This window comes from Mustela nivalis, assembly GCF_964662115.1.
Source record: "Mustela nivalis genome assembly, chromosome: 2".
NCBI classification, from domain to species: Eukaryota; Metazoa; Chordata; class Mammalia; order Carnivora; family Mustelidae; genus Mustela; species Mustela nivalis.
The window spans coordinates 74089901-74117747 of NC_139021.1; the positions used below are offsets into that span (position 1 = coordinate 74089901).

The 27847-nt window shown below is 39.8% G+C and overlaps 1 protein-coding gene across 5 annotated transcripts in view; it reads right to left on the minus strand.

Annotated features, from left to right (window-relative positions):
* Window positions 1-19348, minus strand: part of MTFR1 (mitochondrial fission regulator 1) — a 56431-nt gene extending 37083 nt beyond the window's left edge. For 3 of the 5 annotated variants that reach the window (XM_082719146.1, XM_082719148.1, XM_082719149.1), the window contains exon 1: window positions 19172-19348. The gene's annotated coding sequence lies outside the window, so the exon portion shown is untranslated. Of the gene's footprint in view, window positions 1-2378; window positions 2452-19171 lie in introns of all 5 variants that reach the window. The other 2 variants (XM_082719145.1, XM_082719147.1) reach the window with 1 other exon arrangement.
* Window positions 19349-27847: the final 8499 nt, after the last annotated feature.

A 27847-nucleotide genomic window follows, 5' to 3' on the forward strand; every position in this document is an offset into this window, starting at 1 on the left:
TTTTTGTAACAATTACACCCTGAAAGCAGGTCACTGAGAGAGATCCAGTTATTCTACAATCTCTGTCAATACTAGGTATTGTCTTTTAAATTTTAGCCATTCTAGTGAGTTCTTTACATGTTTGGGGGGCATTTGGGTATCTTCTTTTCCAAACTGTCTTTTGCTTATTTTTTAAATGGATAGTGTTTTTGGTTTTTCTTGTTTTTATTTTTTTTTAATTTTTTTTAATGTTTTATTTATTTGACGGAGAGATCACAAGTAGGCAGAGACACAGGCTGGAGGGGGGGGGGGGAGCAGGCTCCCTGCCAAGCAGAGAGCCCAATGTGAAGCTTGATCCCAGAATCCTGGGATCATGACCTGAGCCGAAGGCAGAGGCTTTAACCCACTGAGCCACCCAGGCACCCCTTAAATTATTTTTGACAGCAGGGCACCTGCGTGGCTCAGTGGGCTAAGCGTCAGACTCATTTTTTTTTTTTTTTTAAGATTTTATTTATTTATTTGAGAGAGAGAGAGACCATGAGAGGGAAGAGATCAGAGGGAGAAGCAGACTCCCCAGCCCAATAGGGAGCCTGATGTGGGACTCGATACCGGACTCTAGGATCATGACAGGAACCGAAGGCAGCTGCCCAACCAACTGAGCCACCCAGGTGCCCGGGGCATCAGACTCTTGATTTTGGCTCAGGTCATGACCTCAGGGTCATGAGTTCGAGCCCCGTGTAGGGGCCCCTGCTGGGTGTGGAACTTGCTTAGGATTCCTCTCTCCCTCTGTCCTCCCCCACTCATGATCACACTCTTTAAAATAAATAAATATATATATATATATATATATATATATATTTATTTCTGCCGAGAAGAGATGTTTTGCAATCTGAGCTAAAGATTAGAGAGCACAGCTTAGATAAAGGAGATGAAATCTAAGAGTGAATGACTAAGAAGCCAGGATAGAAACTTCAGGAAATACTTGAGGAACTAGCTGAAAAAAAATAAATGCCCCTAGGGAAAAAGATCAAAAGGTAGCAGAAAAATAGGAGAGAAGTTTTGCCATCAAAGGGAAAAAAAGGAAATTTCAAGAAAGGAAATGGTTCTTGTTAAATAGAAAAATCCAGAAAAGAGGTTACATAGTCAGGTGATAGCCTCCTACTGCCAGCTCCTCCAAGCTTTTCCAACAAGCTCTCTAAATTCTTCCTTAAGAGTAAATGTCCTGGGCGCCTGGGTGGCTCAGTGGGTTAAGCCGCTGCCTTCGGCTCAGGTCATGATCTCAGGGTCCTGGGATCGAGTCCTGTATCGGGCTCTCTGCTCAGCAGAGAGCCTGCTTCCCTCTCTCTCTCTCTGTCTGCCTCTCCATCTACTTGTGATTTCTCTGTCAAATAAATAAATAAAATCTTAAAAAAAAAAAAAAAAAGAAGAGTAAATGTCCCTTCCCTTCCTAAACTGAAACTGGGCTCTCCTTTTACAATGCTGCCTCAAAGCCTTCTCAAAGGGTTCCTGCTTGCTTATTCTCTCACACTTTCTATCAGTGCTGTTCCAATCAGTAACTTCCCTAACCTCTTTTAAAAACTTTCTCAAAGGCAAAACTAAGGGACAAAAAAACAGATCAGTGGTCACCAGGGATTGAGGTGGGTGGGTTACTTAACAAAGGAGCACAAGGGAAGTTTGAGGAACATGGGTATTGTGGTGATGGTTTCATGACTACGCTCATCAAAGAAATGTTTGCCAAACTGAGTGAATTTTGCTGTACACAAATTAATCCCTTATTAAAAAAAAGAAAAAGAAAAAGAAATCCTTCCCTTTGGAAGCACAGCTTTGGTTTTACCTACTATCCTCTACTGCTTATAATAAGGGCTAACCCAAGAACATTCAAGTCATTCCCCATCATTTAGCTATGACTGTAGCAAAGTCATCTTCTCTATTCCAAGTATTTCCCTAATTGAATTCCATGTTCTGGCCTCATTAGCACTAGTAAATCATAAATATCTTGTATTTACTAGTGTTGGGTAATTTTTATTTTCACAGAAATGATGCATTCAACAGGATACTTGATGTAAGTCCATTCATATAAAGATCCAAACTTACTTTTAGGTAAAATTAAAAGTAAGTTAATCATAGAGTAGGGATTCCCCCCCCCTCCCAGGGTTTGTTTTGTTTTACTGTTGGAGATAGGGGTACTGACTGATAGGAGGCCTGAGAAGGATTTCTGAGGGTGCTGGCAATACTATATCTCTAACAGAGAGATACTTAGGTGTGTTTATTCTATTAAACTGTAAGAGAGTTGACAAAACTCAATCAATCTTTAGCCCTCCATCTTGTTCACATCCACTTGCTCAATGACCTGTCTTATGGTTATGTATTCCTGGCTCCTGGGAGATTAATATACATACCTTAGAAATACCCTCCAAGGAGACTTGCTTTGGACTCCCACGAGTCTGTTAGAGGTAAGAGTCTTCCCCTCTTCTGAAACACAGATGGCGCCGCAAGGTTAGCTGTCAATGAAGTGCGTGCAAGCCTTCTGATCTCACTACAATACCCTCCTGCATGTACCCTCACTCTGTGACATCTAGACTAAGATATGGACTTTTCAGAGAAAAGCTGCACAGATGTCCAGACAGTCGTCAAACCGATCCTGTAAGTTACCCTGAATAAAACTCTGTATAAACTGCATGGAGTTGCCTTCTGTGATTTTCAATCCTAAGTGCCTTCTCGGTGGAGGATACTATACAGTCCTTCCTTCCACCTTCCAACAGAAACTTATCAAAATGTACCCTTACATACTTTTTTTAAGATCTATTTATTTGACAGAGCAAGAGGGATCACAAGTAGGCAGAGAGGCAGACAGAGAGAGGGGGAAGCAGGCTCCCCACTGAGCAGAGCGCCTGATGCAGGGCTCAATCCCAGGACCCTGACTGAGATCATGACCTGAGCCGAAGGAAGAGGCTTAACCCACTGAGCCACCCAGGCACCCTTTTACATATTTTTTTCTTTTTTTTTTTTTTTTTTTTTAAAGATTTTATTTGTCAGAGAGAGAGCGAGAGCGAGCACAGGCAGACAGAGTGGAAGGCAGAGTCAGAGGGAGAAGCATGCTCCCTGCGGAGCATGGAGTCCGATGTGGGACTCAGTCCCAGGACTCTGGGATCATGACCTGAGCCAAAGGCAGCTGCTTAACCAACTGAGCCACCCAGGCGTCCCTACATATTTTTCTTAATGTAAGTTATGCTTCAAATAAAAGCCTTAAAAATGCATTTAGCCTTTTGACCAAACAATGCAACTTTGAAGAATTTCTCTCACAGAAATAAAAGCATTATACATAAAAATACATGTATAAAGGTATTGTCTACAGTACTTTTTCTACTCACAAAATTGGGATCAACTTTAAATATTTGTCAATAAAATTGTTAATTAAATTACAGTATACTCCTATTAGAAAATATTATGCATCTATTAAGTGAGAGTCCAGAGGGTAATTACACCTGTGGTGAACACAGCACAATGTATAAAGTTGTTGAACCATTTCATTGTATACCTGAAACTCATTAACATTGTGTCAACTATTCTCAAATTTTTAAAAAAGTGATAGTCTATGTAAGGACTTGACAGCATATACATGATACAGGAAGAATATGTTAATTATGATTTCATTTCTGTAAAAAAACAAAAATCCTCAAGTTCTTTATTTAGAGAAAGACACACATCAAACTCTTAAAACTGGCCAGAGAGGGCAGAAGTGAACTTTTCTTTGTATAGTTTGCTTTTCATTTTAAAAACAAAATCTAGGGGCACCTGGGTGGCTCAGTGGGTTAAGCCTCTGCCTTTGGCTCAGGTCATGATCCCAGGGTCATGGGATCAAGCCCTGCATCAGGCACTCTGCTCAGCGGGGAGCCTACTTCCTCCTCTCTCTCTGCCTGCCTCTCTGCCTACTTGTGATCTCTGTCTGTCAAATAAATAAATAAAATCTTTTTAAAAAATAAATAAATAAAATAAAAACGAAATCTAGAAATTTAAAAAAGAAAAAAAAGCATCTCACCTTCGAGCTTTCCCTCAGATACTCCTCTGCCCTACTTTGTCCAAATTGAGCCCTTTAGTCTCTTCTCCCTGCAATTCTCATCAACCTAATAAATCCCTTCTTACCTTCCCTTTCTTCTACCCCATGCAGCCAAAAATCACTTGAACCACTCGTCAGTATTTTTAACTCCTTTCTGTTGGCCAGGCCTTGATTAATTCAGCAGGCTACATGTCCTAGAATTGGGCTGTAGAAAAATTACTAAGACTTACATTTTGATGTTGCTACAAATGTTCTACCTCTGATCTCAAATGGCCCCTCACTGCTGTCTAGCGTCTTAGGACATTTTCTTACTCTTGTCCCTCTTCCATTCTCCAAGAAGCTTTTTCAACCCTTCTCCATGCTACCCAAATCTCTCGAACACTTTCCTCCATCACTTCTCAGTAGATGACCAAGCATAGTACTTCAAATAACAAAGAAGTCATCTAACAGAAACTGTCGACATCCTGCAACTTCACATGTCATACATTTAACCTATACACCTATTCTGTCCCCCATTTTCTCCTGTTCCTCCTCCTCAATGCTCAGGATTACACTCCCTCCACTCACAGGTCTCATTACATCAGCTCCACACTACATACATAAATTCTCTTTCTCAACTTCAATCACATGCCAACTTCTGATTTCTCCCATCTGCTCTCAAACCAAAGAAATGCAGAACTCAATTCCCTAATTTTATTCCTAAATCATTTGCTCATGTGTTCCCTACCTCAGCAAATGGCACCCATACTGTCAAGTTATTCCTTCTTTCTTCCAACTTCTACAATCAGGATCTAGGTTTCCTCCTAAATATCAGATTCCATTTCCACTGCTACTCTACTCCAATCCACTACAGCTATTCTAAGTCTGTACTGTCGTAATCACCTTCCACAAATTTTGCTCTCCCTTTTCTAGCCATTCTCAGTACTACAATAAGTCCTTTATGATCTGGTCTCTGTACTTTCCTATCATCTTTATCTTTCACACTCTTCTCTTTAATCCAGTCATACAGATAATTCTAGAAATTCAACAGGCTCTCTGGACTTTTCTGTTTATTTTTTTATTTTTTATTTTTTTAAGATTTTATTTATTTGACAGACAGAGATCACAAGTAGGCAGAGAGGCAGGCAGAGAGAGAGAGAGAGAAAGAGGGAGAGAGAGAGAGAAGCAGGCTTCCTGCGGAGCAGAGAGCCCGATGTAGGGCTCGATCCCAGGACCTTGAGATCATGATCCGAGCCGAAGGCAGCAGCCCAAACCACTGAGCCACCCAGGCGCCCCTCTGGACTTTTCTGTAATCCAGTATTCTACACCCCCGTACAGTACCTCTGTGTCAAGCTAGGTCCTATGCATTCTTTATTTTAGCTTAGCTCTTACCTTCTCCAAGAGGTTTTTCCTGATCAGTGAGTATTAGGGCCCTCCTGTATACATTCTCCTAAACTGCACATTACAGCAATGTACCTAAAGTGCTTAACTCCTCCACAGCACTAAGTAACCTTAAGAGCAAAACTCTTCTTACTCATCACAGTGACCCCAGCCCTTAGCACAGTATATAGAATGTAATAACAGTTGCTAAGTTAATATTAAAATACTAAATGAAGGGCATCTAAGCCTTTTCAACACTATCTCAATTGTAAACAGATACCTAAAGAATTTATTTATAACGAACTACACAATTTCAGACAAACTATCCTCCCATGAGGTCAAATAAATGACAAAATACAAAAATCATCTATTTGAAAGCATCAGAGAACTATCAAGACAAAGAAGTATAAGCAGGCTCCCCGTGGAGCAGAGAGTCGGATGTGGGGTTCGATCCTAGGACCCTGAGATCATGACCTGAGCTGAAGGCAGAGGCTTTAACCCACTGAACCACCCAGGCACTCCTGTGATTCCATTTTTTAAAAAATAAAGCACAGAGCAGCACCTGGCTGGATCAGTCAATAGAGCACATGACTCCTGACCTCAGGGTTGTAGTTCCAAGCCTGATGGTGGGTATAGTTTTTACTTAAAAATAAAATCTTTTTTTTAAAAAAGCATAGAAATAGTAGCCCAACAGATACTAGTATAAGTCAACTAACTTTAAAAAAAATTTTTTTTTAACTTTGGCCCAAGCAATAATGTCTATGTAATTATTGCTTATTATTTCAGGACATTTTTTCCCAATTCACTTTAAAAAACTTAACTACAGGTTGCACTCCCTATCAGAGCCCAAACAGATTGGGATAACAAGATATCCTGTCTAAAATAAATATAAAATGGGGGCGCCTGGGTGGCTCAGTGGGTTAAAGCCTCTGCCTTCGGCTCAGGTCATGATCCCAGGGTCCTGGGATCAAGCCCCGCATCAGGCTCTCTGAGCCTGCTTCCTCCTCTCTCTCTGCCTGCCTCTCTGCCTACTTGTGATCTCTGTCTCTCAAATAAATAAATAAAATCTTTAAAAAAATAAATAAATAAAATAAAATAAATATAAAATGGGGTGCCTGGGTGGCTCAGTGGGTTAAAAGCCTCTGCCTTCCATTCAGGTCATGATCTCAGGGTCCTGGAATTGAACCCCACATCAGGCTTGCTGCTCAGCAGGGAGCCTGCTTCCCCGCCCCCCCCCCCCACTTGTGATCTCTCTCTGTAAAATAAATAAAATCTTTAAAAAAAAAAAGAAGAACATCTGGCTAAAACCAAGTTTACAGATCACAGACAATTGCATAACTCCAGCACTGGGGAAAATTGTATATAGAATTCATTGCTTTTTTTCTCACAATTCTTCAGTCTTTCGATTTTATTTTTTTTTTCTCTTTCTTTTTCAATGTATTTCTTATTTTATCATCTTTTTAAAAAAAACTTCTTTAATTTTGGGGGCACTAGGATTGCTCAGTTAGTTAAGCATCTGCCTTTGGCTCAGGTCATGATCCCAGAGTCCTGGGATCAAGTCAAGTTAGGCTTCCTGCTCAGCAGTGAGTCTGATTCTACCTCTCCCCAGCTTGTGCTCCTGCTCTCTCTCTCTCTCAAATAAATAAAATCTTTTTAAAAAATCTTTTTTAATTTTCATTTTTACAGTTACATTCTACCCTTTCATTGTATTTAAATTTTATTTTTGTCTTTCTTCATAATTTTGGGATGCAGCTTCTTCTAACAGCCCAAAATACACACAAAATATAGTGTACTGCCCTCTTTACCTGATTTTTTTTTCTTTCAGTTTCAGGTCTCTTCTGATTTGTTCAGTGTATATTTCTCTGGGGTTATTGTCACCATTTTCATATTTAGATCCCTCATTAGTCTATTCTTTGCTGGACAGAATGACAAGATGGAAAACCTGATCTCAAAAAAGAAAAGAGGCAATACTGACTGCCAGGTATCCAATCAGTATGGATGGATATAAGTAAGATGATGGAACTAGAGTTCAGAATAACGATTGTAAAGATACTAGCTGGACTAACATAGAAAACACTAGACAATCCCTCTCTGGAAAAATAAAAGAACTAAACCTATCAAGTTGAAATATAAACAGCTAATGAGATGCAATAAAAAATGGAGGCTCTAAATGATAAGATTAATAAAGCAGAAGAAAGAATTGGTGATACAGAAGACAAAATGACAATAAAGTGTAGAAAAGAGATAAAGAGCTACTGGATCATGAGGGGAGAATTCAAGAAATAAGTGATACCATTAAGCAAAAGAATATTAGAGAAACTGGGATCCTAGAAGAAGGGGGGGGGGGCAGAAAGTATACTGGAGCAAATTATAGCAGAGACGTTCCCTAATCAGGGGAAGGAAAAAGGCTTTCAATACCAAGAGGAACAGAGAAACCCCATCAAAATGAATCAAATAGGTCAACACCTCAACATATAATAGTGAGTCTTGCAAACCTCAGAGACAAAGAGAAAATCCTGAAAGTAGCTCAGGACGAGAGGTCCGTAACTTACAAGGGTAGAACATTAGACTGGCAGGTAGAAAGGACTGGCATGATATATTTAAGGTGGCATATGAGAAAAATATGAAGCCAAGAATATTTTATCCAGCAAGGCTGTCATTCAAAAATAGAAGGAGAGATTAAAAAGCTTCCAAGACTTTCCAAACTTTCCAAAACAGAAACTTAAAGAATTGTGATCAAACCAGGCTTACAACATTAAAGGGGATCTTTTCAGCAAAGAGAGCTCAAAAGTAACATAGACCAGAAAGGAACTGAGACCAAATACAGAAACAGTGACTTTACAGGTAATACAGTGGCACTAAACCCATATATTTCAGTAGTTATTCTGAATGTAAATGGGCTAAATGCCCCAATCAAAAGACTCGGCATCAGATTAGATAAAAAAGTAAGATCCACTGATACTCTGTCTGCAAAAGATTCATTTTAATTTTTTTTAAGATTTTATTTATTTATTTGACAGACAGAGATCACAAGCAGGCAGAGAGGCAGGCAGAGAGAGAGAGAGAGGGAAGCAGGCTCCCTGCTGAGCAGAGAGCCCCATGCGGGGCTCGATCCCAGGACCCTGAGATCATGACCCGAGCCGAAGGCAGCGGCTTAACCCACTGAGCCACCCAGGAGCCCCTGCAAAAGATTCATTTCAGACCAAAAGATACCTCCAGGTTGAAAGTGAACAAGTGGAAAATCACTTGCCATGCTAATGGACATCAAAAGGAAGCTGGAGTTGCAATCCTTTTATCAAATTAGATTTTAAACCAAAGACTGTAATAAGAGATAAGAAACAATATCATAATTAAAGGGTCTATCTAACAAGATCTAACAACTATAAATATTTATGCCCCTAACATGGGAGCAGCCAATTATATAAACCAATTAATAACAAAATTAAAGAAACACATTAATAATAACACAATAATAATAAGGGACTTTAATATCCCACTAACTGCAATGGACAGATCATCTAAATAAAAGTTCAACAAGTGCTAAATGACACATTGGATGAGAGGGACTTCACTGAATACTGAGAGCATTCCATCCTAAAGCAGTAAAATACACATTCTTCTGGAGTCCACATGGAACACTCTTCAGAAAAGACCACATACCCAGTCACAAATCAGTTCTCAATCAGTACCAAAAGACTAGGATCAACCCTTGCAAATTTTCAGACTACAATGATGTGAAACTTGAACTCAATCACAAGGGTGAAGAACTCAAATATATGGAGGTTAAAGAGTATCCTACTAAAGAATGAAAGGGTCAACCAGGGAATTAAAGAATTTTTTTAAATACATGGAAACTAATGAAAATGAAAATACAACTGTTTAAAACCTCTGGGATACAGCAGAGGCAATCTTAAGCAATACAAGCCTTTCTCAAGAAACAAGAAAGATCTCAAATACACAATCTGACCTTATACCTAAAGGAGCTGGAGAAAGAAGAGTGAATAAAGTGAAAACTCAGAAAAGAATGAATAAAGATTAGAAAGGAAATCAATGAACTAGAAACCAAAGAACAGTAGAATAGATCAAGGAAACTGGGAGCTGATTCTTTGAAAGAATTAGTAAGATCTATAAATCTCTGGCCAGACTTATCAAAAAGAAAAAAGAGCGGGATGCCTGGGTGGCTCAGTGGGTTAAAGCCTCTGCCTTCGGCTCGAGTCATGATCCCAGGGTTCTGGGATCAAGCCCCGCATCGGGCTCTCTGCTCAGCAGGGAGCCTGCTTCCTCCTCTCTCTCTGCCTGCTTCTCTGCCTACTTGTGATCTCTGTCTGTCAAATAAATAAATAAAATCTTAAAAAAAAAAATAGAGCAAGGACCAAATAAAACCATGAATGAAAGAACACAACCAACACCGAAGATATACAAACAACTGTAAGAACGTATTATCAACAACTATAACCAACAAATTAGGCTATCTGGAAGAAATGGATGCATTCCTAGAGATGTATAAACTATCAAAACTGAAACAGAGAAGTAGTAGTAAACCTGAACAGACCCCTAACCAACAAGGAAATTGAAGAAGTAATGAAAAATCTCCCAACAAACGAGTCCAGAGCCGATGGCTTCCCATCGGGAAATTCCCAGGGGAATTCCCAGGGGAATTTTACCAAACATTTAAAAAAGAATTAACATCTATTCTTCTGAAGCTGTTTCAAAAAATAAAAATGGAAGGAAAACTTCCAAACTTATTCTATGAGGCCAACACTGCTTTGATCCCAAAACGAGACAAAAACCTCACCAAAAAGGAGACTTACAGACCAATATCCCTCATGAACATGCATGCCAAAATTCTCACCAAAATCCTAGCCAACTGGATCCAACAGTATATTAAAAGGACTATTCACCACGACCAAGTGGGATTTGGCCGAAGGGTGGTTCAAGGGTGGTTCAACCGCCCAAGGGTGGTTCAGCCTCCGCAAATCAATCAATGTGATATAATACATTAATAAAACAAAGGACAAGAACTATATAATCCTCTCAATAGATGCAGACAAAGCATTTGACAAAGTACAGCATCCTTTCTGGATTAAAACTCTTCAGAGTGTAGGGATAGAAGGAACATACCTCTATCATAAAAGCCCTATATCAAAAGCCCACAGTGAATATCATTCTCAATGATATAAAATTGAGAACTTTTCCCCTAAGGTCAGAACATGGCAGGGATGTCCATTCTCACTACTGTTGTTCAATACAGTACTAGAAGTCTTAACCTCACCAATCAGACAACAAAAAGAAATGGCATCCAAATCGGCAAAGAAGTCAAACTCTAACTCTTCACAGATGACATAATACTCTATATGGAAAAACCCCAAAGATCTACCCCAAAATTGCTAGAACTCATACAGGAGTTCAGCAGAGTGGCAGGACATAAAATCAACACATAGAAATCGGTTGCATTTCTATACAGAAGAAAGAGAAAGTAAAGAGTCTACCCTATTTACAATTACACCAAAAACCATAAGATAACTAGGAATAAACCTAGCCAAAGCGGGAAAGGATCTGTACTCAGAAAACAAAGAACACTCATGAAAGACATTGAAGAAGATACAAAGAAATGGAAAAACATTTCATGCTGATGGATTGGAAAAAAAATATTGTTAAAGTGTCGATGCTACCTAGAACAATCTATACATTCAATGCAATCCCTATCAAAATGCCATCACCTTTTTCAGAGAGATGGAAGAAATAATCCTAAAATTTGTATGGAACCAGAATCTGAATAGCCAAAAGAATGCTGAAAAAGAAAACCAAAGCTGAGATCTGACTTCAAGCTATAATAATACAGAGCTAAGATCATCAAGATAGCATGGTATTGTTACAAAAAACAGATGCGTAGATCAACGGAACAGAATAGAGAGCCCAGAAATGGACCCTCAATTCTGTGGTCAACTAATCTTCAACAAAGCAGGAAAGAATAACCAATGGAAAAAAGACACTCTCTTCAACAAATAAAATAAAATGGGAAAGAGATCGTTTCTTCAGTAAATGGTGTTGGGAAAACTGGGACAGCCACATGCAACAAAATGAATAAAAATAGACTCAAAATGGATGAAAGACCTAAATGTAAGACAGGAATGCATCAAAATCCTAGAGAACACAGCAAGCTCTGTGACCTTTGCCGCATCAACTTCTTGTTAGACAAGTCTCCAAAGGGAAGGGAAACAAAGGCAAAAAAATGAACTACTGGGGCTTCATCAAGATAAAAAGCTTCAGCACAGCAAAGGGAATAGTCAACAAAACTAAAAAGCAACCTATGGAATGGGAGAAGATATTTGCAAATGACAGTACAGAAAAAGGGCTGGTATCCAAGATCTATAAACAACTTCTCAAACCCAACACCCAAAATACAAATAATCCAGTCAAAGAATGTGCAAAAGACAAGAACAGACACTTCTCTGAAGAAGACATGGACAACAGACACATGAAAAAATGCTTAACATCACTTGGTATCAGGGAAATACAAATCAAAACCACAAGGAGATACCACCTCATACCAGTCACAATGGCTAAAATTAGCAAGTCAGGAAATGACAAATGGTGGTGAGGATGCATAAAAAGGGGAACCCTCTTCCAGGGTTGGTGGGGATGCAAGCTAGTAGAGCCACTATGGAAGACAGTATGGAGGTTCCTCAAAAAGTTGAAAATAGAGCTACCCTAAAACACAGCAATTGCACTACTGGGTATTTATTCCACAGATACAAATGTAGTGATCCAAAGGCACACCTACACCCCAATGTTTATAGCAGAATGTCCCCAAGAGCTAAACTATGGAAAGAGCCCATATGTCAGTACACAGATGAATGGCTAAAAAGACAATGCAGTATTACATAAAATGGAATACTACTCAGCCATCAAAAAAATGAAACCTTGCCATTTGCAACGACATGGATGAACTAGAGAGCATTATGCTAAGTGAAATTAAGTCAATCAGAGAAAGGCAATTATCATGGGATCTGACTCATATGTGGAATTTAAGAAACAAACAGGATAGCAGGGGAAGAAGGGAATAAACAAAATCAGAGAGCGAGACAAATCATAAGAGACTCTTAATCACAAGAAACAACCTGAGGTTGCTGGAGGGGAGGAGGTTGAGGGAGGCTGGGTAACTGAGTGATGGACATTAAAGAGGTTATATGATGTAATGAGCGCTGTGTATAAGACTGATGAATCAGTGGGCAAAAAAAATAAGATCCCATTCACAAATTTTTTTAAAAAATTAATTTAAAAAACACTAAAGTCATTAAATAAGGCAAAAGAGTAAGAGAACAAAATGGATTGGAGAACTACACAAACAACCAGAAAATTACCAAAATTATTCCAGGGAAGCAAGGATGGATCAACATCTGCAAATTAATCAACGCATTACACCACATTACAAAAAGGATAAAAATCATATGACCATCTCAATAGATGCAGAAAAATCATCTGACAAAATTCAACATTCATGATAACAAAAAAAACCCTCAAGTATTATAGATAGATGGATATTAGATATCTATATCTATCTATATTAGATATAGATAGACTTATCTCAGTATAATAAAGGCCATATATGACTAACTCACAGCTAACATCATACTCAACAGTGAAAAGCTGAAAGCTTTTGGGGAGAAGATATGAAGAACAAGACAAGGATGCCTACTCGTGCCTTTTTTATTCAACACAATACTGCAAATCTTAGCTAGAGCAATCAGACAAAAAAGATATCCAAATTGGTAAACAAGAAATAAAAAATTGTCACTATTTACAGATGACATGATACTACATATTGAAAACCCTTAAAACTCCACCAAAAAACTATTACAATAAACAAATTCAGTAAAGATGCAGGATACAAAATATACAGTGTAATCTGCTGGGTTTCTATACACTAATACAAACTACCAGAAAGAAAAATTAAGAAAATAATTCCATTAAAATTGCCTTGAAAAGCAGAAAATACCTATAATTAAATTTAACAAGGAAGTAAAAGACCTGAGCTCTAAAAACTATTAAGACATTGACAGAAGAAACTAAAGATGACACAAATAAATGGAAAGATATACCATGTTTATGGCTTGGAGGAATTAATACTGTTACAATGTTGCTATCACCCAAAGCAATCTACAGATTCGATGTAATCCCCACCAAAATTCCAATAGCATATTTTCAGATAACTAGAACAAATAATCCTAAAATTTGTAGAGAAGCGCAAATCATCTATAAAAGTTGGCTATAAACAATTCTGAGAAAGAACAACAAAGCTGGAGATATCGTGCTCCCATACTTCAAACTGTATACTACGGAAGCTACAGAAATCAAAACAGATGGTATTGGCATAAAAACAGACACAATGATCAATGGAACAGAATAGAGATCCTAGAAATAAGTCCACACATACATAGTCAATCTATAACAAAGAAGGCAAGAAAATAAAATGGGAAAGAGACAATTTCTTCAATAAATAGTGTTGGGAAAACTGGACAGCTACTTGCAACAGAATGAAGCTGGATCACTTTCTTACACCATACACAAACATAAAATGAAAATATAAGACTTAAATGTAAGACCTGAAACCATAAAATTCCTAAAAGAAAACACAGGCAATAAATTCTGGACATCGTCTTAGCAGTATTTTTTGTATCTGTCTCATCAAGCAATGGACAAAATAAAAATAAACAACTTGAACCACATCAAACTGAAAAGCTTTTGCACAAAAAAGGAAATTATCAAAGGAATCTGCTGAATAGAAGGTATCTGTATCAGATAAGGTGTTAATGTCCAAAATATATATATATGCAACCCCACATCAAAAAACAAACAAAAAAACCCAACAATAAACAATCCAATTAAAACATGAGCAGAGGGGTGCCTGGGTAGCTCAGTTGTTAAGCCTCTGACTCTGGCTCAGGTCATGATCCCAGAGTCCTGGGATTGAAACCCACATCTGGCTCCCTTCCGGGTGGGAGGCCTGCTTTTCCCTCTCCCGCTCCTCCTGCTTATGTTCCCTCTCTGTGTCTCTATCAAATAAACAATCTTTTTTTAAAAGTGGGCAGAGGACTTCAATATACATTTTTTCCAAAGGAGACATATAGTTAACAGATACATGAAAAAACGTTCGACTTCACTAATCATCAGGGAAATACAAATCAAAGCAACAAAATCACCTTACACCAGAGAGAATGGCTAGTAGGAAGACAAGAAATAAAAAGTGTTGGCAAGAATGTGGAGAAAAAGGAACCCTATGCACTACTGGTGGGATTGTAAATTGGTACAGCCACTGTGGAAAACAGTAAGGAAGGTCCTCAAAAAAAAAAAAATAAAATAAAATACCAAACAATCCACTAATTCCACCTCTGGGTATTTACCCAAAGAAACAAACCCACAATTTGAGAAGATATGCACCTCAATTTTTATTTCAGCCTTATTTATAACAGCCAAAATATGGTAGCAACCTAAGTATCCATCCATAGATGGTTTAAAAAAAAAAAAAAAAAGATGTGGTATACACATACATACACAGGAATATTACTCAGCCATGGGAAAGAATGAGATCTTGCCATATGCAACAATATGGATGGACCTAGAAGATATCATGCTAAGTAAATTAAATCAGAGAAAGAGTAACACCATATGATTTCATCTATTCATGGAATCTAAAAAAAACCCATAAATACAAAAAATACACTGGTGGTTGTTAGAAGGTGGGGGGTTCAGGGATGGAAAAAAAGGGTGAAGAGGAGTGGTGGGTACAGGCTTTCAATTATGGAATAAGTCACAGGAGATGAAATCTATAGCACAGAAAATATAGTTAACGGTATTTTAACAGTGTTGTATGTTGACAGATAGTAGCTATGTTGTGTGAGCATAGAAGAACATATAGGCTTCTGGAATCATTACTTGTACCCCTAAAACTAATGTAACACTTACACTCCAATTAAAAAAAAAACTATATTGTAATAAAATTTTTAAAAAATTTGATCGTCCAAAAAAACGAAATCTTGCCATTCGCAATGACATGGATGGAACTAGCGGGTATTATGCTAAGGGAAATAAGTCAGAGAAAGACAATTATCATATGATCTCTCTGATAAGAGGAACTGGAGAGGTAGGGCAGGGGTTCGCAAAGGGGAAGGGAGGAGAAAAAAAATGGGACCAGAGAGGTGGACAAACCCTAAGAGACTGTTAACCTCAGGAAACAAAGTGAGGGCTGCTGGGGGTGGTGGGAGGGAGGGATGGGTGGCTGGATGATGGACACTGGGGAGGGTATGTGCTGTGAGTTGTGTAAGACTGATGATTCACAGACCTGCACCCCTGGGGCAAATAATACATTTTATAAATAAATAAACTGATGGTTAATTAATTTTCTTTTCACAGAGTTCTTAACATTTAAAATACAGATGAGGGTGCTTGGGTGGCTCAATGGGTTAAACCTCTGCCTTTGGCTGAGGTTATGACCTCAGGGTCCTGGGATCATGTCCCATATTGGGCTCTCTGCTCAGCAGGAAGCCTGCTTCCTGCCGTCCCCCGCCCCCCACGCCTGCCTGCCTCTCTGCCTACTTGGGATCTCTGTCAAATAAATAAATAAAACCTTTAAAAAAAATAAAATAAAATACAGATGATTGGGACACCTGGCTGGCTCTATTATTATGGCATGCAACCCTCAGAGCTCTAAGTTCAAGCCCCTCACTGGTGCAAAGATTACTTAAAAATTCAATCTTAGGGACGCCTGGGTGGCTCAGTTGGTTAAGCAGCTGGCTTCGGCTCAGGTCATGATCCCAGCGTCCTGGGATCGAGTCCCACATCGGGCTCCTTGCTCAGCAAGGAGCCTGCTTCTCCCTCTGACTCTGCCTTCCACTCTGTCTGCCTGTGCTCACTTTCGCTCGCGCTCTCTCTCTGACAAATAAATAAATATAATCTTAAAAAAAAAAAAATTCAATCTTAAAAAAAAAATAAAGATTATTTTAACATAAATTAGTACAGATGACCAAAAAGTTTTGAAACTTTGGGTAAATATTTTAAATTAAGAAGTTCTGAATTGGGACGCCTGGGTGGCTCAGTTCGTTAAGTGGCTGCCTTCGGCTCAGGTCATGATCCCAGTGTCCTGGGATAGAGTCCCACATCCGGCTCCTTGCTTGGCAGGGAGCCTGCTTCTCCCTCTGCCTCAGCCAGCCACTCTGTCTGCCTGTGCTCGCTCGCTCTCTCTCTCTCACTCTCTCTCTCTGACAAATAAATAAATAAAATCTTAAAAAAAAAAAAAAAAGAAGTTCTGAATTTTGGGGCATCTGGGTGGCTCAGTCTTAAAGCGTCTGCCTTCGGCTCAGGTCCTGATCCCAGGCTTCTGGGATCCAGCCCCACATCAAGCCCCTCATCAGGCTCCCTGCTCAGCGGGAAGCCTGCTTGTCCCTCTCCCACTCTCTCTGTCAAATAAATAAATTTTAAAAATCTTAAAAAAAAAAAAAAAAAGAGAGAGAGAGAAGAAAAGAAACTGACATTTACCAGCACTTCAGAACCACTCTGTCTTTTCATCCCCCTTTTTTAGGTGATTTGTTTTTCTCTTTTCCTTGCCTTACATCCATAAATTCAACAGTTACCCAAACCTATTTCGTCTATAACCCCAGGTCAAGCCACTCATCTTTTCACATCTCAAGTAAAGCCATCTTTGATAGTGCCCAGCTAACTTTTCCTATGAGATGGTTACAATCAGTGAGTCACGGTTTTGCTCAAGTTCAAACTCCTTAAACTTGGCCCTCAAAGTACTTCACAAAGTACTTCACATAAGAGTCTAATTTTATTTCTAGACTTCTGAATTAATCCCCTATAACAGGAATCCTAAACTCCAATTTAACTGGTTTTCCCTACTGTCTTCTGAAAAAGCCCAGCTGTCTCTTTCTGGTTCCTTATTCTTCTAACATTATTTGGAAAAAGACACTGTCTTAGAAATAGTATAAGATTGAGAAGATAAGGGATACAGTTTAGTCAATATAAATAGCCAGTGCGTGCTATATGCCAAAAGAATTAGAGCCTAGGGACACAAGGATAGCTCAGATGTTTAAGCATCTGCCTTTGACTCAGATCACGATCTCATCAGGGAGTCTGCTTCTCCCTCTGCTCCCCATTTCTGCGCTAGCTCTCTCTCCAGTGCTCTCTCTCTCTCAAAATAAATAAAATCTTTTAAAAAGGGGAGTGAGAGTAGAGACTATTCGCTGATATATTTTTTGTTTTCTTTCCCCTTTAATTGGTCCTATACTACAGAAATTGTAAACATTTGTATTTACTGATCTACATTTACATACTTTGATTTTTAACTTAAAATTCAATTGCACGAACCTTTTACTGTTTGAAAGAAACATATATACTCATAAATCCCAGGGGTTTTTTTTCCCCATTATAGATTTATAGCTCAATAGAAATGATCCACAGCAGTTACAATTACTCCATTAATTCTTAGGAAATTTAATTATGGTTAAAAGAGCAAGAACTTGGCACTGACCAGGGTTGCTATCCTAAACCCGATCCCCCAACCCCCGATTTCCCCCTTATTTCCACCAGTGCGAAATTACGCAAATTGCTTAGTCCCCCTTTGCCTTCATCTGTAAAACTGGATAACACCTACTTCACAAGGCTGTTTTTGAAAATTAAATGAACAGGTGGAAACAATTTCACAGAGCTTCATACATACCAAGAGCCATATAAACAGAAATTATCAAAATTATTATTACTGCTCAAAAGCAACACTGCTACTGCCAAGACTAGATTGTTTGGAACCTTCATTTTTAATGATTTTGAAAACCTGAGCATAGGGCAGTGAAATTGCACTGTGGGAGAGCTGCCCGCATTCTTACAGAGCAAACTAAATTTGCGCCGTCTACACATTCACGTTTTCCTTACTTCACTCAATCCGTCTAGAAGGCAAATGATTAGAAAAAAAGAGTATATAATTGCTGACCATGACAAAGTCGTAGAAATACCCAACAGAGATTCAATGCCTGGGATTTGCTTGAAAATAACCTGTTGAGAAGGAGCCCAAGTGTTGACAATTGTTAAAACTGGGTGAAGGGTTCGCCAAGTTCCTCTCAACCTCTCTACGTTTGAAGATCTCCATAATAAAACGTGTTTTTAAATGTCTAAAGGTCGATCTTTTCTGTGGGGCTCCACGCGACTAGTTACGTTCAGGAAGCTACACTGGGAACTACTGGGAGGCGAAAAGTAAAACAGCAACACCAGCCAGGTGAGACTGGTTAAGCCTCCCAGGCAAGCAGCAGGCGAGCGTCTCCTCCCAGAGTCCACTAGGCCCGGCCCGGAGGCGCACCCGCGGAGTCCGGCCGGTCTAACCCCGGGAAAGAGCGCAACGCCCAGGGTCTTCCTGGGACCGCCGCCGGGCGGCTGGCGAGAGACTTGTGGGCTCGGAAAGATGGACCTAAGGGCCGGGGGCGAGCGGGAGATGTGGGTGGGTGAGTCCCAGCCTTCAGGGCGAGTCAGCTGACTTCTCTCCGCTCCGCCGGAGCTCCAGCCCCAGCAAAGCCCTCGGCCACCCGGCTGCCCGAGAACGTCTCCGCCTCCCTTCATCCACCGCACAGACTCCCAACCGGCCCACGGAGCCCGCCGTCTTCCCCGCATGCCCGAAACGGGGACTCCTTCAGCTTTGACTTTGTTACCAGGGCTTCCCACCGCCCTCAGGCCTGGTGGGCCTCTTCGAAACCCCCTCAACCGCTTTCTTGGGTCCCTAGCCCCACTCACCTCCGCCGCGCGGCAGCCAGGTGCCTTCGTGAGCTTCTCCGGCTTCCAGCTTGGCTCTCCCGGGGAGTTACTGCCAATCACCCAACCTCCGCCCCAAATCCGGACCAGACTGACCAATCAGCTGGTTCTTACGGCCCGGAGGCGGGTACTGAGAGCCTGGACCGGACGCGAGACGACCCGCCCACAGGCCTGCAGCCACTTCTCACTGTGAATGTGCGCAAGCGCGGTGCTTGGCTAGAGGCGGGCGCTTTCGCGTGGACTTCGCTTTGTGTCTTCACTGCTCTGCCCTGGAAAGTACTTTGTTAGTGAACCCCGCTCTCTAAGTGTGTAGCAAGACCCGCATTCTGAACGTAGCCACAAGTGTGTATTACCCTGAAAGAAGCTAGGAGTTCTAAGCCCTTGTTAACCTGACTTGTGTTGAGTCCTTTTATCCCACGCTATTGAGACTTGTGTTTAGCCGGCAGATCTTCCCACGTGAACTTAATATCCCGGGTGTGTTTGTGTTGAGGGGAGTTGAGGGTGCGGAGTGTCCAAAGAGCATGGATGACGATTTTACTGTCCTCAGTTCCATCTGTTTAGTCTGATTCGTGGGCCGCATGTTTTTGTTTTTTTTTAAATAGTTGAATATTTGGGGACACTAGATTTCAAGAAATCCTGCCATGAAAATGATCATTACATCTATAGCTAACAATATATTCAACATGGTAACGTGCGTAGGCCCAAGTCGAAATTCATTTGTAGAGAGAAAAGCCTGCTTAAGGATTTCTGAATGGCCTTTAAAGAGGCTGTTGCTGATTGGCTGTCGCTGATTGGCTGTCTCTCTTACCCTCCCTTTGTAATTGATCCCACAGGTCACTCAGCAGGCGCAGATCCTCGGTGGTTTTTATTCCCGTGCCCAAGTCTCTTCAGGGTGAGGGCTTCCCGACTTCAGCAAGAGCATTAATCCATTTGGGAGCCCATTATGACTGTACAAAGATTTTTAAAAGCCTTTAACCACGCCCTCAGGAAGCCTCCGGGCTAACAGGAAGACAGAAACACAAACTTAACCAAATGTTCTCATGGAAGAATAGTGGAAGCCTGGAAGACGGGCCTAAGCCAGCCCAAAGGCTCAGGGGAACGCTTACTAGAGGTGTGGTTGGGCTGAGGCTTGATGATTAGCTTCTGAGCTAAAGGAGAGGAAGCAAAACATAGCATTTCTGGCAAAGTTTACTTGCTGAGATCTTTAAAGGGTGGATTTACTGGGGCGCCCGGGTGGCTCAGTGGGGTTAAGCTGCTGCCTTCGGCTCAGGTCATGATCTCGGGGTCCTTGATTCAAGCGCTGCATCAGGCTCTCTGCTCAGCGGGGAGCCTGCTTCTCTCTCTCTCTCTCTGCCTGCCTCTCTGCCTACCTGTGATCTTTCTCTGTCAAATAAGTAAATAAATAATCTTAAAAATAAAGGGGGGAAGTGGATTTACTGCAAAGCTAATGAAGCTTGAGCTCAGACCCCCTGACTTGCACCCAAGACCCAAGGGGGGACCCTAGCACTGAGTTCACATATGTTGTCTTCTACTCTTTAAAAAGAAGATGGCTTAAAGCAACCTTCAAACAGAGATTGGTTAAGTGCTTTTTTTCCCCATTCCAGCTTTCTTTTCTTCACATTTCTCTGCATGCTAAGTGCCCTCCAGTGACCTTGAGCATTTTGAGGATCTGGGTGAGGGGAGGACGATTAAGTTGAATTTAGCTTCCTTTTGTGATTAGTTATTATGGACTCTCACACTGTTGTAATGTCTTCCCAGAATATTTCTAGCCATACTATATGCCATCTCACAGATGGCCTATGGATGTGTCTTCTGGCACGTGGCACCAGAGTATGTGGCCCGTGGAGGAGAAAGGATGGAAAATGTTTTGAGACAGAAATTAGGGGATGATCTTCCAGTCATTGTACTTGAAGTTATAATCAGTGTGCTTCACTTTTTGCCTTCAATAAGCTTTATTTTAGAATAATTTTAGACTTACAGAAATGTTGCAAAGATTGTTCAGAATTCCTGTTTACCCCTCACCCAATTTCACCTAATGCTAACATAATGCATTACCATGATGCATTTATAAAATTAAGGAGCTAATATTGGTACATTACTATTTACTAAACTCTAGACTTTATTCAGGTTTTATTAATGTCCTTTCTCTGTTCCAGAATCCTATCCAAGATGCCACATTGCATTTAGTCATCATGCCTCCTTGCTTAGATTCCTGGTCTATGACAGTTTCTCATGATGTCCTTGTTTTTCATAACCTTGATACAACCATGACAGTTTTGAGGAGCATGGTCAGGTATGTTATAAAATATGCCTTGATTCGAATTTGTCTGCTGTTTTTCTCATGATCAGACTGGGATTGTAAGGTTTAGGAGAAATACCACACACTGAGATGCCCTTCTCATCACATCATATCAGGGGGTACATGATGTTAGCATGATTTATTTCTGCTGATTTTAACTTGACCATGGTAGTATTTGCTAGTTTCTCCACTATAAAATTGCATTTTTTTACCCTCTTTCCATATTCTCTTCTTCAGAAGCAAGTCACTAAATCTTACCCACCCTCGAAGGTCATAAGAAATTAAGCTTCAACTCCTGGAGTGGAATATCTACATAAATAACTTATCATTCTTCTCTAGGTAGGATTTGTTTCTTCTGCCCATTTACTTATTTATATTCAATCATTTATTCATAAAGAATCATGTATATTTATTTTCTATTTCGCTTATATTTTCTATATACAACTTCTCTTAGTGGACAGAGTTAGGATCCCTGACCCCTGGTATTCACACCCTTACGTAATCCCCTTTTAAAGAGGGTGGATTTTACATAGTGACCTCCTTCTAATGAATCAAATAAAAGAGTGATAGGATGGCAATTACAAGATTAGTTTTAAAAAAGTGTGGCTGGGGCGCCTGGGTGGCTCAGTCGTTAGGCGTCTGCCGTCGGCCCAGGGTCCTGGGATCGATCCCCGAATTGGGCTCCCTTTTCTGTGGAAAGCCTGCTTCTCCCTCTCCCACTCCCCCACCTTGTGTTCCCTTTCTCACTCTCTCTCTCTCTCTCTGTCAAATAAATAAATAAATCTTTAAAAAAAAAAAAAAAGGAGTGTGGCTTTCATTTTGCTTGCTCTCTCTTGGTCTCTCCTTCACTCTCTGAGAAGCTACCTGCCATATTGTGAGCTGTGGTAGGGAGAGACTTATGTGGCAAGAAACTGAGGGAGGCCTCTGGCCATCAGGCAGCAAGCAACTGAGGCCCTCTTTTCATCAGCCTCTGAGAAACTGAATCCTGCTAACAGACATGTGAGTGAACTTGGCAAAAGATCGTCTCTCAGTTGAGCCTTGAGATGACTGGAGTTCCACTGATACCTTGATTGCAGTCTTTTTTTTTTTTAATTAGCATATAATGTATTATTTATTTCAGGGGTACAGGTCTGTGAACCATCAGTCTTACACAATTCACTGCACTTACCATAGCGCATACCCTCCCCAACGTCCATCAGCCAGCCACCCTATCCCTCCCTGCCACCCCAGCAACATTCAGTTTATTTCCAGAGATTAAAAGTCTCTTATGGTTTATCTCTCTCCCTGGTCCCATCTTGTTCCATTTTTTCTCTCTGTTCCCCCCATGCACCCCCGCCTTGCCTCTCAAATTCTTCATATCAGAGAGATCATTATGACAATTGTCTTCATCTGATTGACTTATTTCACTTAGCATAATACCCTCTAGTTCCATCCACAGAATGGCAAATGGCAAGATTTCAGGGGTTTTGATGGCTGCATAGTATTCCATTGTGTGTGTGTGTGTGTGTGTGTGTGTGTGTGTATCACATCTTTGTTATCCATTCATCTGTTGATGGACCCTTGATTGCAGTCTTATGAGAGACTCTGAACCAGAGACCTGAGCTAAGGCACACATGGATTCTGCATGCACAGAAACTATGAGATAATAAGCAATTATTGTGTTAAGCTGCTAAGTTTTGGAGTGATTCACTAGGAAGCAATAAATATCTAATACAATTTCTGTCTTCTCTGCAAGATTGATGGTCCTGAAACTCCACTTTGGATCGTATGTTTAAAAATACATATGCTCAGGCCACTTCCCTGAATCTTAGGTGATTGTTTTACGCAATTAAGTTGGGAAATTAATGTAGAAGGTTACAAGGCAATCAATTTGGGGATTTTAGGAGAAAATGGACTCTCCTTTTCTATTTAGTATATCTGATCTTGGAGTTCCTCACCCAAATAAACGGCTCAGCTTACTTGGCAGAATCCAGAATAACTGAAACTTCAGTAGTTATTTATTGAAAAGAGGAGAAAGAATCGGAGTTCTCGCTTATTCACTGTGCAGCCTTGAAAAAGTCCCTTGACCTTTCTGTGCCTCCAAATTCCTAAAAGACTTAAGAATTATAGTGCCCCTGTTTAGGCAGAGATTTATCCATCATCAAGTATATTTTAGACAATGGAAAGGTAAACAAGGCCAGTTGTGGGCCAGCTTCCTTGCAGAAATTTCCCAAAAAGGTCAGATTCCCATTTGTTTTTATTGGTAGATGGTGAAGCTGAATTTTTTTGTAGAAGGAATATGAGCTTCCAAGTCAGACAGACCCTCTGCCTTTTATCAGCCATATGGCGCTGGCCAAGTCAGTCAGCCTCCCCAGGTCTCATTTCCCTGAACTGCACAGTGGGGAAAATAGTCACCTCACAGGATAGCCCTGAAAACCGATTGTGTAACATTTGTAAAATACTTAGGATTACACCTGATTTATCACAAGGACCCAATAAATAATACCCATTTGGTGAGAAAGGCTGACTATTCTGCAAGCTTTAAACAGTATCCTCCCTGAAAATCCAGACCCTCTCTCTAGTTCAGCATTTTTTCTAGCTCCAACTGCCTGTCTATAGAAAATATAACACATTAAAATGGGCCTTAAGAGGTTCCAAGTTAGAATCCAGAAAAGCCTAACTGGCAAAAGGCCCCCAGGTAGACAGTGAAATGCCCATGTGGGGGCATTTTAAGACAAGGTGAGGCCGCATGTGTCATTTATTAGCTAACTGGTCACCTTGAGGCATGTTTTTAAAGAAAAGCAAGCTGAATGCTTCTTAATATTTACCAGTTTTCAGAATCATTATTACACATCAACTATTTTGTTACCCTGAAATATAACACACACAAGAAAGGCAGTTTAAATGTTTGTTTTGATTCTCTCCACTTATTACATTTCCACAACAAAATCTGAGAGTTTTCTATCCAGTATTCCTGCCAGCAACTTTGTGTCATTTTGATTTTTTACCAATCTGATCAGCATCATGATTATTCTCACTGTTAAATTAATTTGCGTTCCTTTATTAAAGGTGGGTTTAAATATCTTCATGTTTATTGGACTTTCTCTTGATTAAATACTAATTTTTATTCTTCATCCAACTTCTATAGGGTTGTTCAATCCTTTCTTGACAATTTGTGATAAATTTTTGACTACTGGCCTCTATTGACCCACAGAGTTACAAATTTACCCTCATATCTATTGTTCATTGACATTGCTTATATATTTTTTGCTACAAAAAAAACTACTTTTTTTGTTTATTTATTTATTTATTTGAAAGACAAAGATCACAAGTAGGCAGAGAGACAGGCAGACGGAGAGGAAGCGAAGCAGGCTCTCTGCTAAGCAAAAAGCCTGATTCCGGGCTCAATCCCAGGACCCTGGGATCATGACCTGAGCCAAAGGCAGAGGCTTTAACCCACTGAGCCACCTAGGCACCCCAACACAAAAATCTACTTTTTATTTTATTTTTTTTATTTATTTATTTTTAAAGATTTTATTTATTTATTTGTCAGAGAGAGAGAGAGCGAGAGCGAGCACAGGCAGACAGAGTGGAAGGCAGAGTCAGAGGGAGAAGCAGGCTCCCTGCGGAGCAAGGAGCCCGATGTGGGACTCGATCCCAGGACGCTGGGATCATGACCTGAGCTGAAGGCAGCTGCTTAACCAACTGAGCCACCCAGGCGTCCCAAAAAACTACTTTTTAGAACTACTTTTTAGAAGTGGAATAGGTCTATTTCTTTCTAACTTCAGAGTTTCTAGTCTTATTTAAGATGTCACCTACTTCTATAGTTGTCTGTAGTGTGTATGTATCTTAAAGGATTTTTGCTATTTTATTTTACACTTCAGTTTTTAATCCATCTGGAATTTAAGTTTTTTTGGTAAATAATGTATATAAATACAATTTTATTTTCATTCAGATAAATAAAAGTGCTTCTATTTATAATTATTTCTCATCCTCTAAAATTTTCTATTTTGACATGCCTTTTAGCCTACATATTAGATAGTATGTGTATAGAATTTATGAATAAATAATACACATTTATCAGAGCCATGTGCTCAAAACGTTTTTAAGGCTGAAAGTAGTACTTCATCAAAGGTTTTGGAAACCGCCATACTAGACCATAAACTCCTTGAGGACAGTAATTATGTTTTCTCTTATGTTTGAATCCAGTGCTAAGACTGTCTCTGTAATCTTGGCAAAGAAAATAGTTTTAAAATTGCATAAATGAAAACTGCCATTATCTGATTCATGGTTCTTAAGCAACACAGCTGTTGAGGAACTTGACATTCCAGCTGTGTCCTGTGGCAAGATATCGGAGGCTAAGAACAAGCAATGACTCATAACAGCAAGTAGTATAACTTTATTGGTGTCAAGTTCATCCATTTTTAATATGGGAAAATAAATTCTTAAAGCCTTAGTATAACTTTATTGGTGTCAAGTTCATCCATTTTTAATATGGGAAAATAAATTCTTAAAGACTTATAATCCTTAGGTGCTTATGAAATGGTTAATTATTTTTTGTGACTACAATCCTTGTCTTTTAAGGCCAGTCATCTAACTCTCTGTAGCAGCAGTTGGTAAGGAAGAATTAATCTTCTCAATACTTTAATGTCATGGGCATGATTATATTTAATTTTACATTTTGAACTTCCAAAAGACAAAGACTCTATTAAACATACATTCTACCAAAAACCTATGTCATCAATTACTAGCTGGGAATTACCATTTATAATTGACAAATAGACAATTACCATTTGTGTTCTCCCTTTCTGATATACAAATTAATCTTAGAAAAAATAGGAAGTTGTAGCACCTGGCTGGCTCAGTTGGTGATGAGTTCAAGCCCCATGTTGGGCATGGAACCTACTTAAGAAGAGAAAAAGCAAATTTACTTTCTGTGTTATTGCATTGTTTTCGATAACAATACTGAACACAATTTCATTTACTCAGTCAAACGGATTATGTTTAACCTGTCTGTGTCCTTTGGACTTCCTAGATTTACTTTTTTACAGCTTTTTTTTTTTCTTATAGTAAATGTATGACAATTTTCTTTTATCCCTACCCCCGCCCCCCAGTTCCAGCAGTTGGTTGGTCTGGTCAGTTATTAGGTATCAGGCTGGTGCTTCTACCGCTGGACATTATGCATCATTTCTTTTTACTTTTTGTTTTGGATTAAGTATTCACTTACCACCACTCCCTCTTCTGACTTGGGAAACAGAAACCATGCCAGAGAGTTGCTTTTGCTATTGGTCAAACAGTGTGAAAGAGACCTTTTCTATTCCACTTTGCTTGTATTTTTCTTCTTGAGCTTGTTAGAAGGAAGAAGATAACCAAGGTTACAGAGAGGCAAAGAAATTTGAGCAGAAGTAACTGTTTGGATTTTATTTTTTAGTTTTCTTTGAAGTATTTATTTATTTGACAGAAAGAGAGTACAAGCAGGGGGAGCCGCAGGAAGAAGGAGAAGCAGGCTCCTGCTGAGCAGAGACATCCTGGGATCATGACCTAAGGAGAAGACATACTCTTTTTTTTTTTTTTTGAAGGCATACTCTTAACCCACCAAGCCATCCAGGCGCCCCAGCTGTTTTGGATTTTAAATTCACTTAGGAATCAAAGTATTGGAGACAATTGCATAGAACACAGTCTGGAGATTCCCCCCCCCCCCCCAAGTAAGCTCTACATCCAACTTGGGGCTTTAACTGAGGATCTGGATGGAGAGTTGCATGCTCTATGACTGAGCAAGCTTGGCGCCCCGGGGATATTTGGTCTCATGCACTCTCTTTCCCCATTAGAGGCCTCTTAAATTCCTTGAGCTACGTGGCAAAAACAAATTGTGAAAGAGACTCTAGACTCCATTCAGTTAAGTTATTGGTGCAGTAGATGCAGTATTCTCAGACTGGCCTGTGGAATTTAAATTACAGTATATTTAGAGAAATAGCTTTAAAAATCAAGATCTATACTTAAGCAAAACAAAACCGCCAGTGACTAGCATTGATAAAAGTATATAAATCCTTACTATTATAAACTAAATAGAAGACAATATCTAAAAAATACTTTATGACGGATTTGAGAAGATTCTCTCTGACTGTAAGTCCCTTTCCCTTACAAGAAAAAAAAAATCCTCCCAATAAGAAGTTATTATTTAAAATAAACAAAAAACTGTACTTCGCAGCCGTCGCGTTTAGGAACACAGTGAACACTACCAAGAAATGAACGCAATCCAAAAAAAACACCTAACATAGGGTTAATGTTCTTACCAAAAACTCAAATAATTAAGACTCACAAAAACGAAGAAATAGGGACGCCTGGGTGGCTCAGTTGGTTGGGCAGCTGCCTTCGGCTCA